This window comes from Dromiciops gliroides, chromosome 6 (genome assembly GCF_019393635.1).
Source record: "Dromiciops gliroides isolate mDroGli1 chromosome 6, mDroGli1.pri, whole genome shotgun sequence".
Taxonomy (NCBI): Eukaryota; Metazoa; Chordata; class Mammalia; order Microbiotheria; family Microbiotheriidae; genus Dromiciops; species Dromiciops gliroides.
In genome coordinates, this window is record NC_057866.1 from 43,932,982 (window position 1) to 43,944,159 (window position 11,178).

General features: G+C 39.4%; 1 protein-coding gene across 1 annotated transcript in view; it reads right to left on the bottom strand.

Moving 5' to 3' along the window:
- The window catches only part of BBOX1 (gamma-butyrobetaine hydroxylase 1), an 85,814-nt gene extending 78,734 nt beyond the window's left edge, over positions 1–7,080 (bottom strand). The window contains exon 1 of the mRNA XM_043971506.1: positions 6,662–7,080. The gene's annotated coding sequence lies outside the window, so the exon portion shown is untranslated. The remainder of the gene's footprint in view (positions 1–6,661) is intronic.
- Between the last annotated feature and the right edge of the window lie 4,098 nt (positions 7,081–11,178).

Below are 11,178 nucleotides of genomic sequence, written 5' to 3' on the forward strand. Positions count from 1 at the left end.
AGAAGATTCAAATATGACTCCAAGTTTTCTGGTCTGACAGAAATGGTTGATCACTATTAGTAGAGAAACCACTGACAGGAATGGGATTGTGGGGAAGAGGAGCCATTTTATTTGGGGGAGTTGGTGTAGATGGATGATGAGATCATAGGATCATGGCTTTATAACTAGAAGGGTCCTCAGAGGCCATTAATTCCAACTCCTTCATTTTACAGATTAGGAGACAGCCTCAACAAGGTTAAATGACTTGTTCAGAGTCACATAGGTTAAAGCTGTTTGAAGTAGAATTTGAATCCAGATCTTCCTGACTCCAAGTCAGGTGGTAGCCTATTTACCTCCTCATGCAGCATCTCAAAGTTAGGAACTAATGAGTTTGGAGTTTGTCCAGATGAATTTCGAAGTGACAGTGATGTGCCTGAGGTCACATAAGTAGGGAACATCAGAGGTGGGGTTCGAACTCAGGTCTTCTGATTCTGGGTCCAGCCAAAATATTTTAAGAGGGACATATGGGGATTTCCTTTGTGGATGTCTCAAGGGCAACTTAAAAAACAGGGCCAGAGTTCAGGACAGGCCAAAGAAGTAGGGACATAGATTTGGGAACCATCAGCATTGAAATGATAGATGATGTCATAATAGTCACTTTTATTTTTATTTTAATTTTCAAAAAGAATTTAAACATGGTTTCTAACGCATATCAAATAATGAATTCATTAATGGCTTTCAACCTTTGTTGATCTCATGAACATGTCATTGATTTTAATGAGATAGCATTACTATTTATGGAGCATCTCCAAAGAAGTGAAACTGACTTTGCTTTCCCTAGAACAGGTCTATCCTGACTTTGTTTTGTTATGCCCTCTGGCTGGAGTGCCCTCCTCCCTCATCTGCACCTGTTAAAGAGTCCTACCTACTCTGCAAGGCTAAGTCTTCTTTGCCAAGCCTTCTCTGATCTACCCAGGTAGAAATAATATCAGCTCCTCTACTGGATTATATATTCTGAAGGGTATTGATTGCATCTTACTTATCTTTGTAGTTGCCTGGCACAATACCTGGAACATAGTGGGGTATTAATCAATACATTAAGCAAAACCAAAACAAACTTTCAATAAGACATAATGGAGTGTCTGTACTTAAAGATGGCAAGGAGCCCACATCACACCTACTGTTCACTCAACTTTATACATGAATGTTGTCCAGATAAAAATTCATCACTCTTGGGTGTGCTATTTTGAGATTTTGGCTTCATAGTTTTCTGTTTTTCTTATTCTTTTTTTGACATATTTGAACTAGATATCATAGGGAAAGGAAAGTGTTAGCCAGATGTTAGGGGAAAATGAGAATATTTCCCCAACTCACCTAGCCAAAAGAAAGTGCCAAAGAAGATATTAAATGAAGGGTGGAGAGGGAAGGAGTTTGGCAGCTGGGGGACTTTCAGGCACATGGGTCAAAGTGGAAGAATTGGAATATTGCTATTCCTTCAGCTCTCCCTTGAAGGATTTGGTTCCTGGATCTGGGCTGCTGAATTTATTTGGGTAATTGTGAAAGAATTTTACAAGTTATTTCTATCATTTGCTTTATGTATGTATGTTTATATATAACCCTTGTGTATGATAACATGAAGAGAAGAAAGTAAAAATCAAGAAATTTTCCATGCTAATTTTTACTGGCTCCATGGAAGTCTATTATTGTAGTAAGGTAGCAGGGAAAGAGTCAAAATCATAAATGAAAATCCATATTCAAAGTTATTTTGTTTTGAAAATTTATTGACTTGAATGGAAGGAATTATTGGGCATCTGATCTCTCTTAGAGAGACTCGAAAATCTGACCTATGAGAAATTAGTCTCAGCGAAACAACTCTAGGCTGACTTAGATGAGAAACTGATGCTCTAAGAAGAAAGAGACCACAAGAAAATGTCACATTTCCATGTAGGGAAATGAGGGGTCAGAAGGATCAACAATATACACCATTCAGAGGGCATATCAGCTTTTCAGGTTACCACTCACTTGGCCTCTGGACCTTTCTCAAGGAACACCTATTACAGGAAAGTGCTACTTTCTGATAAGTTCATCTAGTACTTCTGATTCCCCAACACAAGAGTTTGTGAAATATCAGGTTTGGCTGCTATGGAAATGATTCTCTGCTGCTCCCTAAAAACAGAGCACTTGGGTTTCGGGTTTTGCCTTTTATCTGATGGGACCTATTTCTCTGCATTTCTATACTCATTTGATTTTTGTTCCTTTGCCTCTCCTTACCCCACCCCACCCCACCCATCACATTAGGCCTCCTTCTTGAGCTTGGTCAGCCACTGTGGGACACGTGTGAGCAATTCTCTACATCAGTCTGCTTCATTTTAGAGAAGGAAAGCATGACAGTACAGTACAAAACACTGGCACAATAGTATTTCACTACTTAGATGGATCTCTAAGGGGCTTCTAACATTAAATTTATGACTACTATTTTGGTGAAAGGCAAGATTGCAGCAGAATTCCTTTCTCATTTGGATGCATAGTTTCTGAGTGAGTTGGTTTCTTTAGCCTCATTTGTAAAATCAAAGAGCATCTCAGAAAGTAATTTTGAATACTGATTATAGAAATATGCAAAAGGGGAATTCTATGACTATTAGAGAGAAGTTAGGTGGTAGAGTGGATAGAGCACTGGGCCTAAAGTCAGGAAGATTGATTTTCCTGAGTTCAAATCTGGCCTCGGACACTTACTAGCTATGTGACCCTGAGTAGTCACTTAATCCTGTCTGTCTCAGTTCCTCATCTGTCAAAATGATCTGGAGAAGGAAATAGCAAATCACTCCAGTATCATCTTTGCCAAGAAAATCCCAAATGGCATCATGAAGAGTCAGACACAACTGAAATGACCAAAAACCAAACAAAAAAACCAAACAAAAACCAATGACTATTAGAAAGACCCCTCATTTTAAAGATATGGAAACTCCCTGTCCTCCAAACTGAGGCTTGGAGACATTGACTCTATTCAAGATCATGGAGATAGTTTATGGTTAATTAGAACTGGAAGGTACCTTAGTCCATTAGTGGACATCAAGTCTATCCCCTTTCTTTTAAAGATGAGAAAACTGAAACCCAAAAAGAATCAACCAATCTCCTCAGTCACAAATGAGAGAAGAGACTAGAAGTCCTGTCTCCAGTCTCTTAGTTTAGTTTCTTTGGTCTAGTGAACTCAAATGATATGTAATGGATGTAAAGCATTTTGCATACCTTAAAGAGCTAAATAAACACCAGTTATTATTATTACTATTATTATTTTCACTCTCATCATTATTATTGTTAGGCTAGTCACCATACCTCCAGTTGGGTGATGACTTCATTCCCTGATCCTTCTATTATACTCCTGCTGAGCTCAAGTAATGTTTATAGAGCCATATAGTGGTGTCTAGTATAAATTTAACAACCAGGATTTCTGGGGGGGGGGGAATGGATGCATGCGCTTTCAAGTTTAATCTGCATTATTAAGTTTTTAAAGTTTGGGGAATCAGAACATCAACGAAGCCCTGATTTGTAGCTTGCTTTTCTGTGAGGTATAAATGCTCACAGCAAAAATTTAATAATCTCTCCATAAGGGAGAACACTCCTGTTTAGTTTTTTCCATCATAGTACTCTGCCTTCCTTGGTAATATTCAAATTATAAAATTGCAACAGGGAGAAAAAAATCAAGAATTTAAATTAGAATCTGCATATACAATAACAAATAACTTTATAATACATTGGATCTGTGATCTCATCAATTTAGCTGCTCCCTTCCTTCCATAATGTAGATCTCAACTCATCTAGGTCTCATCTGCTGAACCCAAATTTAGTTCTCTTTAGTTAGTGGGTATCCACACTTAAAGAGTCTTATTCAACTGTTTCAGTTGTATTCAACTCTTCACAACCCCATTTGGGGTTTTCTTGGCAAAGGTACTAGAGGAGTTTGCCATTTCCTTTTCGAGCTCATTTTACAGGTGAGGAAATTAAATCAAACAGGATTAAGTGACTTGCCAAGGTAATAAGTGTTTGAGGCCAAATTTGAACTCATATCTTCCTTATTCTAGGCTCGATGCTCTACACACTGTGCCACCTACCTGCTCTGAACACATACGGGTAGGAGGAGAAAGAAAAATAATTATTTCCTTGAGAAAGTCCAAGAAGGAATGGTCAGTCAAGAGTCCCCGAAGATTTCAGGATCCTGGAAGCCAGGGGAAGAGCAGTCAGGGTATAGTTGTTGGAAAACATTGCGGAAGTGAACATCCAAGGGGAGTGGGTGGTCATCAGTGCCCAGTGCTGCAGAAAACGTCAAGGAAGATGAGGATTGAGTAGAGGTCAGGGAATTTTGCAGTTAAGTGCATTGGTGACCTTAAAGGGAAAAGGATCGATAGAGTATTAGGGAAGGAAAGTAGATTGAAAGAGGTTGATGAATGAATGGGCCAGGAAGTGCAGGGAGCAAGTAGACTATAAGTGATATAAGTTTAGGAGTAAGAGGAAAATGATTCTGGGGATGATGGTATTGGTGGTAAAAGGGTCAAGGAGCAGTTTCTATTTTTAGAATGATAGAGACCTGAATTTGATCAACTCTGAGTAATTAAGAGGTTGATATATAATATACAATTTAAACAAGACTGAATATTTCCAAATGACTACCACACATTCCCTTAAAACATTCTACACCAGGGGCATCTAGGTGGTGCAGTGGATAGAGCACCCGCCCTGGATTCAGGAGGACCTGAGTTCAAATTTTGCCTCAAACACTTAACACTAGCTGCATGACCCTGGGCAAGTCACTTAACCCCAACTGCCTCACCAAAAAACAAAAACAAAAACAAAACATTCTATACCAGTCACAAACATTTGAGATTCATAATTCAAATTGATGAATTGCACAAAGCACTGTTCCCGTAGACCTTTTTGGTTGTTAGAGCTAAGGGGAAACCTTAGAGATCCTGAGATCCTGTAGGTCAGGAGTTCTTACCCTGAGGTTCACTGACTCCCAAGGCCTCCATGGATAGGTTTTTAGTGAGTTGGTGAACTTGTATGGGAAGAATGAAATCTTTATTTCAGTAAACATAATTTCCTTTGTAATCTCTTTTATGCATTTAAAATAATTACTCAGGGAGGGACATAGACTTCCAAAGATAGTCAAAGGGGGGTCTAGGACATAAATATGGTTAGGAACTTTTGATTGTCAATCCCCTCACTTTACATCTGAAGGAACTGAGTCTGAGTGAAGTGACATGACTTGTTTAAAGTCATACAGTGAGTCAATTTTGAGCTGGGACTAGAACCTAGGTCAGTGTTAAAACCACTACACCATCTATCACCATTAAATGTCTGGATTGAGCCTTTTCTCTAATTGTAGCATTTCCTGAACATTATAATATTGTATATATGCATGTATGTATATGTATAAAGGGGTATGTATACATTTATTTATTTCTAGTTTAGATTTTTGTCCTATTATATAGTAAAAGTTAATTTATTAATTGAGGGTATAAGAGATAATACAACTGAGTGAAAAGTCCATGTTTAATTTTTTAAATGTAATTTTATGACTTTCAAGTATAGAACTATCAGCAATTGCTAAAAGAAAAAAAAGTCCCATAGTAGAGGTGTCAGTTCTTTCAGAATCCAGGGAATGTCCCTTGGCATTGGTTTGAGTAGGTCAAACATCTTTCTCCATTGTTAGCTTGTCTTCAGTATTGCTTTGCTTGGCAAAAACTGTAGCTTTACAAAAAGTTTAAACTTTGCTCCAACCCTTAGTGGGAGTTCCTTTTCAGAATTTATAGAACTTATGGCAATGAGGTTTTTCTCTATTTATTTTAGATAAGGAGAAGCCACTCAGCAAAGTGGTTTGTGGTCTGTCCCTGGAGCCAAGAATACCTAGTTTCAGGTTCTGCCTCTGATACATACAGACTGTGACCTTGAGCAAAAATTTCATTTTCCAGTTTCCTATGAAGACTTTTAAAGACTATTTGTGTGGATGAAAGGAGTCTCCACACAGGACTTTCCCTACATCAGTGAAATGACAGGTTAGAACCAAAACAAAGCACTTTCTATTACTGATACATTTTAGAAAGAAAAATGAAACTCATAAATTAGAAATCTCATTCATTATTAGAGCCTTACATAACTAATAAAATACAGGACATTTTTCCTATCTCCCCCATTATTCAAAAATATTACTTTGATAATAGATTCCGTTAGGCTGCAACTATATTCAATCCTTTGGGATTACCAAGAGCAAGGTTCAGATCTATTCTGGATATTAAGCAGGGCACCCTTCTAATTTCAAAACAGATTTTCCTTACCACCTTGCAGTCTTAGACTGTGTCCCCTTTGTGGTAAGCCTGTGTCAGATCAGAAAATTCAGTCATTTGACTATTAAACCAAACCCAGTTGGGGGTTTGTTGCAAAGCAATCATCCGAAGTCAACATTGGCTCATCCACATTGCTTCCCTCCCATAATTACCTGGACTGAATGATTGAAAGTCACAAAAATAAATCCCCATTTCCTTGCCTTCCCTCACAGTTCATTGCCCTGAATTTCCCTTCTGAGTAAGGGGAAATAATGCCCAATCCCTCAGATCCAAATGCCACTTCAGGTATTAAATTATGCAAAATTTTTGCTAAACTAAGAAAATGATCATAATAAAAAAGTTACCTCCTATTCTGAATTTCCTCCAGGGCTCCCTTTGCAAACGAGTGGAGACCAATCACATTACAGACCTTCCCCAGTCTTCCTCACAACCTTGTCTTGCCTTTGGTGGTACTCTTTCTAAGAAGCTGGTGTTTCCTGCTTCTGCCAGTGGCCCTATTGCCCTGCCCCCAGCGGGTACATGACACAATGCCACTTGCAAATGAAGGGGGATGGCCCAATCAGAAGGTACAGCAAAACTCTGGAGGGATCCTGAGGATGAATAAATAAATACAAAGATGTTAAAGGCTTCCAAGCCTTAAAGTGGAGAAGCTGAGCAGGGGAAAAATTACCACTGCCAGAGAGACTCATAGATCCAAGGCTGGAAGGAATTTCTAGCCTCTCCTGCCTGGGGCAGCTGAGTCTCTTCTCTGTACTGAGATGGCAGCAGCTTACAGACAGCTGCATTCCTTCCCCCCACCCCCCAATCTGTCCTTAGCACCAGGTTCTCCCTGTTAAAACACTAGGGCTTGGAGCTATACCTATTTAACAAATCAAAAGACAAGCAGTCTCTTGGTTATTCCTTTGGTCTCCCTGGATCCCTTGGTTTCTAGTTCCCAGAACAATGACTTTGGGAGGGTCAAAGAGAGGGTCAAAGACACAGGACTGAACAGTAGCCAGCTCTCCTGGACACTGATATAGAGCCAAGCTGGGTGCCTGCCAGCCTTATTCCTTTCACACTCTAGCCAAAATATTGGCAGTTCCTGGGCTGACACATGGCTTCCTTATCACCCAGAGCCCCCTGATGTGTTGATCAGTCCCAAGCCTCCTTAAATGAGAGGAAGGAGGAGAGAGGAGAAAAGGAAGACCAGAATGGTGAAGGGGGGGGGCGGAGAAAGATTAAGAAAAGACTAGAAAACAGGGAAGGGGGAGAAGGGAAGAGGAAGGGAAAAAAGTAGGGGAAAGGGCAAGGGGAAGTTAGATGAGGAGGAAGAAGAAAAGGGTAGAGAAAGGGGATCAGGAAAATGGAAGAGGGCTAGGGAGAAGGTGAGCAGAAGACCAGGTGAAGGGATGAGGGAAGAGTAAGGAGGAAGAAGAAAGGAACCAGGAAGGGGGCAGGGTAAGTAAGAAGAAGGGGAAGGAGGATCAGGGGGAGGAAGATGATCAAAAGCATGGAGGAGGAATAAGAGCAGGATGGAGGAGGAAAGGATCAGAGGAAGTGAGGAATAGAATAACATTAACAGTAGCTAACATTTACTTAGCACATTAAGGTTTACAAAGCTCTTTACACAGATTAGTTCATCCTTACTACCTGAGAGGTTGGTGGTTTTAGAAACTGAAGCAAACAGGGTCATAGAGCTAGTAAGTATTGGAGGCTAGATTTGAACTTAGAACTTCTTGACTCCAGATGCAGGGAAGGAATAGTAGGAGGAGGTAAGAGTTGGAGGAGAAAGAGTAGTAACGGGTGTGGGGAGAAATATAAGGGGAGGAAGGGTAAGAAGGTGGAGGAAGATGATGGAGTGTGTTCAATCCTGTTGAACTTCATGATAGGAATAAGAGAGTCAGCATTTCTGGGAGAAGCAAAGAGAAGGAGGCATTGGACCAAGAAGAAGAGAGAGGGGGGGGAGGGCAAAAGAAAAGAAACCCGGGAGAAAGAAGTAGCCTAGTTAGTCAATGGGCAGCCTGGGGCTGCAGGGCTTCCCACATAGGAGAGGGGGAGAAGAACAGACTGACTGAAGGGGACTGGCCTAGAGAGTTCACACCCTCCCCTCCTCCACCTTTCGGGGAAAATACCAACAGTCACCTCAGTAGTCAGCTTGTTGTTTCTTGTCTCCTTGGTTTTCTCAGCTGCTGACAAGTAGAAAATCAAGGAGAATAAGCAGGACTGATTGGGCAACTCTCTTCCATGTCCTGTAGGTGGTTGCTGGCTCATCTAGGAAGCCCTGCACCTCAAAACTGGTACATTGCCCAGACCTCAGAAAGAAGCACCCAGTATAGGGCTGTCTCTCCTTTGGAATGCAGAATGGACAGGTTGTCTCTCTTCCCTCCCTTCTCCCTTTTCTCTTCTTTCTCTCCCTCCATTCCTTCTCCCCCTTCCTTCTCCCTTCCTCCTTCCTTCTTCCTTCCTTCCTTCCCTTTTCCTTTCTTTCTTCCTCTCTCCTCCCTTACTCTTTCCCTTTCCTCTTCCCCTTCTCCTTTTCCTTTTCTCTCCATTCCCTTCCTCCCTTCTTTCCTTCTTCCTTCCTCCCTCCCTCCCTCCCTCCCTCCCTTCCCTTTCTTTTTCCTTCCCCTTCATTTCTTCCCTCTTCCTCTCTTTCCTTCCTTCCTTTCCTCTCTTCCTTCCCTCCTTCCCTTCCTTACTCCCTTCCTTTATTCAGTCATTCCTTCCCCCTTCCTTCCCATCTGACCCTAAATTCTTCCTCTCCATCTCATCCTGTTTTCCCCTTTCAAAACCCATTTTCCACCCTTACCACAATGAGTTTTATAACATATCTCTTATTTGATCCCCACAAAAACCTTGTGAGGGAGGTACTATTATTAACCCCATATTAGAGATGAGGAAACTGAGGGTGAGAGAACTTGCCCAGGTCACATAGCAAGTATCTGAAGTAGGATTTGAACTCATCTCTTTCTGCCTTAAAGCCCAACACTATCCATTGGTTTACCTATCTTCCCTGTATCCCTGCTTTCCCAGGTCATCCCTCCTGTCCTGCTCTCATCTGACTTTCTTCCCTTCAAAATCTTTATAATGGCAAAGAACTGAAGATAAAGTTAACATTCATTGTTTGGGGAATGGCTAAAAATGATTTTTGTTTCATGAATATCTTGGGATAGTGTAGCATAAGAAAAAATGAATATGATGAATACAGAGAAGGACCAAAGGATGTAAACTGATGCAAAGTAATCAGAATCAGGACAACAATGTGTACAGTTACTACAACAGTGTAAATGAGAAAAAAATTGAGAAATAAAAGAAACTGAATTCTATGAGATGATGATCATCAAGGTTGACGCTAAAGAATAAGTATTAGCATGACACTCCTTCCCTTTTTTTGAAATACTGGAAGACTATGGGTAGGGAAGAGAATATAAGCTGGGTTTTGTAACCAATGATGATGTTCTCTGCATGCATGCAGGCATGTGTGTGTGTGTGTGTGTGTGTGTGTATATACATATATACATACTTTATTATCCTGTGATTTTTTTTTTGCTATTTACATGCTACATTATGCTTAATGAGTGACCACTTAATTGTTTTTCTCATTTTAGGCAGTAATAGTTCACTTTATGTGATACTTCAAGGCTTCCAAAATGCCTTACACATATGTTCTGATTTAAATTATAGAACCATCTTGTAAGGTTGATGCTAGAGTGATTCTTTTTTCTTCTTACACATGGTAAAACCAAAGCTCTGAGTAGTTCTATGAATTTCCCATTTGTCATATGCTTAAAGTGAGAAGTGAGATTTAAATTCAGATTTTCTGACTCCAGTTGCAGGACACCATCAACTTTATTGTGCTGTTTCCCAAGAACCATCTTTGTATCCTTGGCAGAAATTTAACTTGGTCATGCTAATAACTTTTTTGATATGCTGCTGTAATATTTCTAATAAAATGTTATTTTAAAACTATCAATATTCATTAGTAAAAATAGATAATTATTTCTTTACTTTATTCCTTCTTGGTTTATCAAGATCATAAGTTTCTCAAGAAAGGAGTTTGATAGAATTTGCTTTTTATCTATTATTGAGACTAATTTATGCAGTAGCATAGATATTAATTGCTTTTTATGTTTGGTAGAATTCATTTGTAAATACATATGTCAGAAGTTTTTGCTTTGGTTAGTCATTAATGACTTTTGTGACCCCCCCACCCCAAGTTTGAGTTTGAAATCTCTATTTCCTCTTTTGTTAGTTTGTCTGTTTTTGTTACATTTTATTTTTAAATCATTCATCCATTTCCTGAATCAACTGCTATATAAATATGAATAATAGTTTCTTATGTTTCTCTATATTTGCTATTTTTATGAATGAATAGTTCTTGTTCATTCTTTATTCTGGCAATTTGATTTTATTCAGTCTTTTAAAAAAATCAAATTAGCTAATGGTTTCCAAGTTATTTTTAACCTCTGGCATATGAAGTAGAATGGAGGAAAAAATGGAAGAGCAAAAATGCTGACTGTGGCAAATGGACAGGACGCATGCTTCCTTGAAATATGTCAAGTTCGTGGTGTTCATGAGGCCCATCACTCAGTAGGATGAGCCCTAGCAGGCTGCATCTACAACTACGGGACCACCTTCCCTATAAATATCTCTCTATTATCTGCTATATATGTGCACATACATATATATGAATATGTGTCTAGTTTCACATATGCAATGCATACCTGTGTATATAAGTGCATGCATATACATGCATATGTTATGCACAATATGTGTAAGCATGTATAATAATAGAAACCTGTATGCATATGGCCACATACACATATATGTACATGAATGTGTAATACATACATATATATCCATATATAAATGTGTGTATATA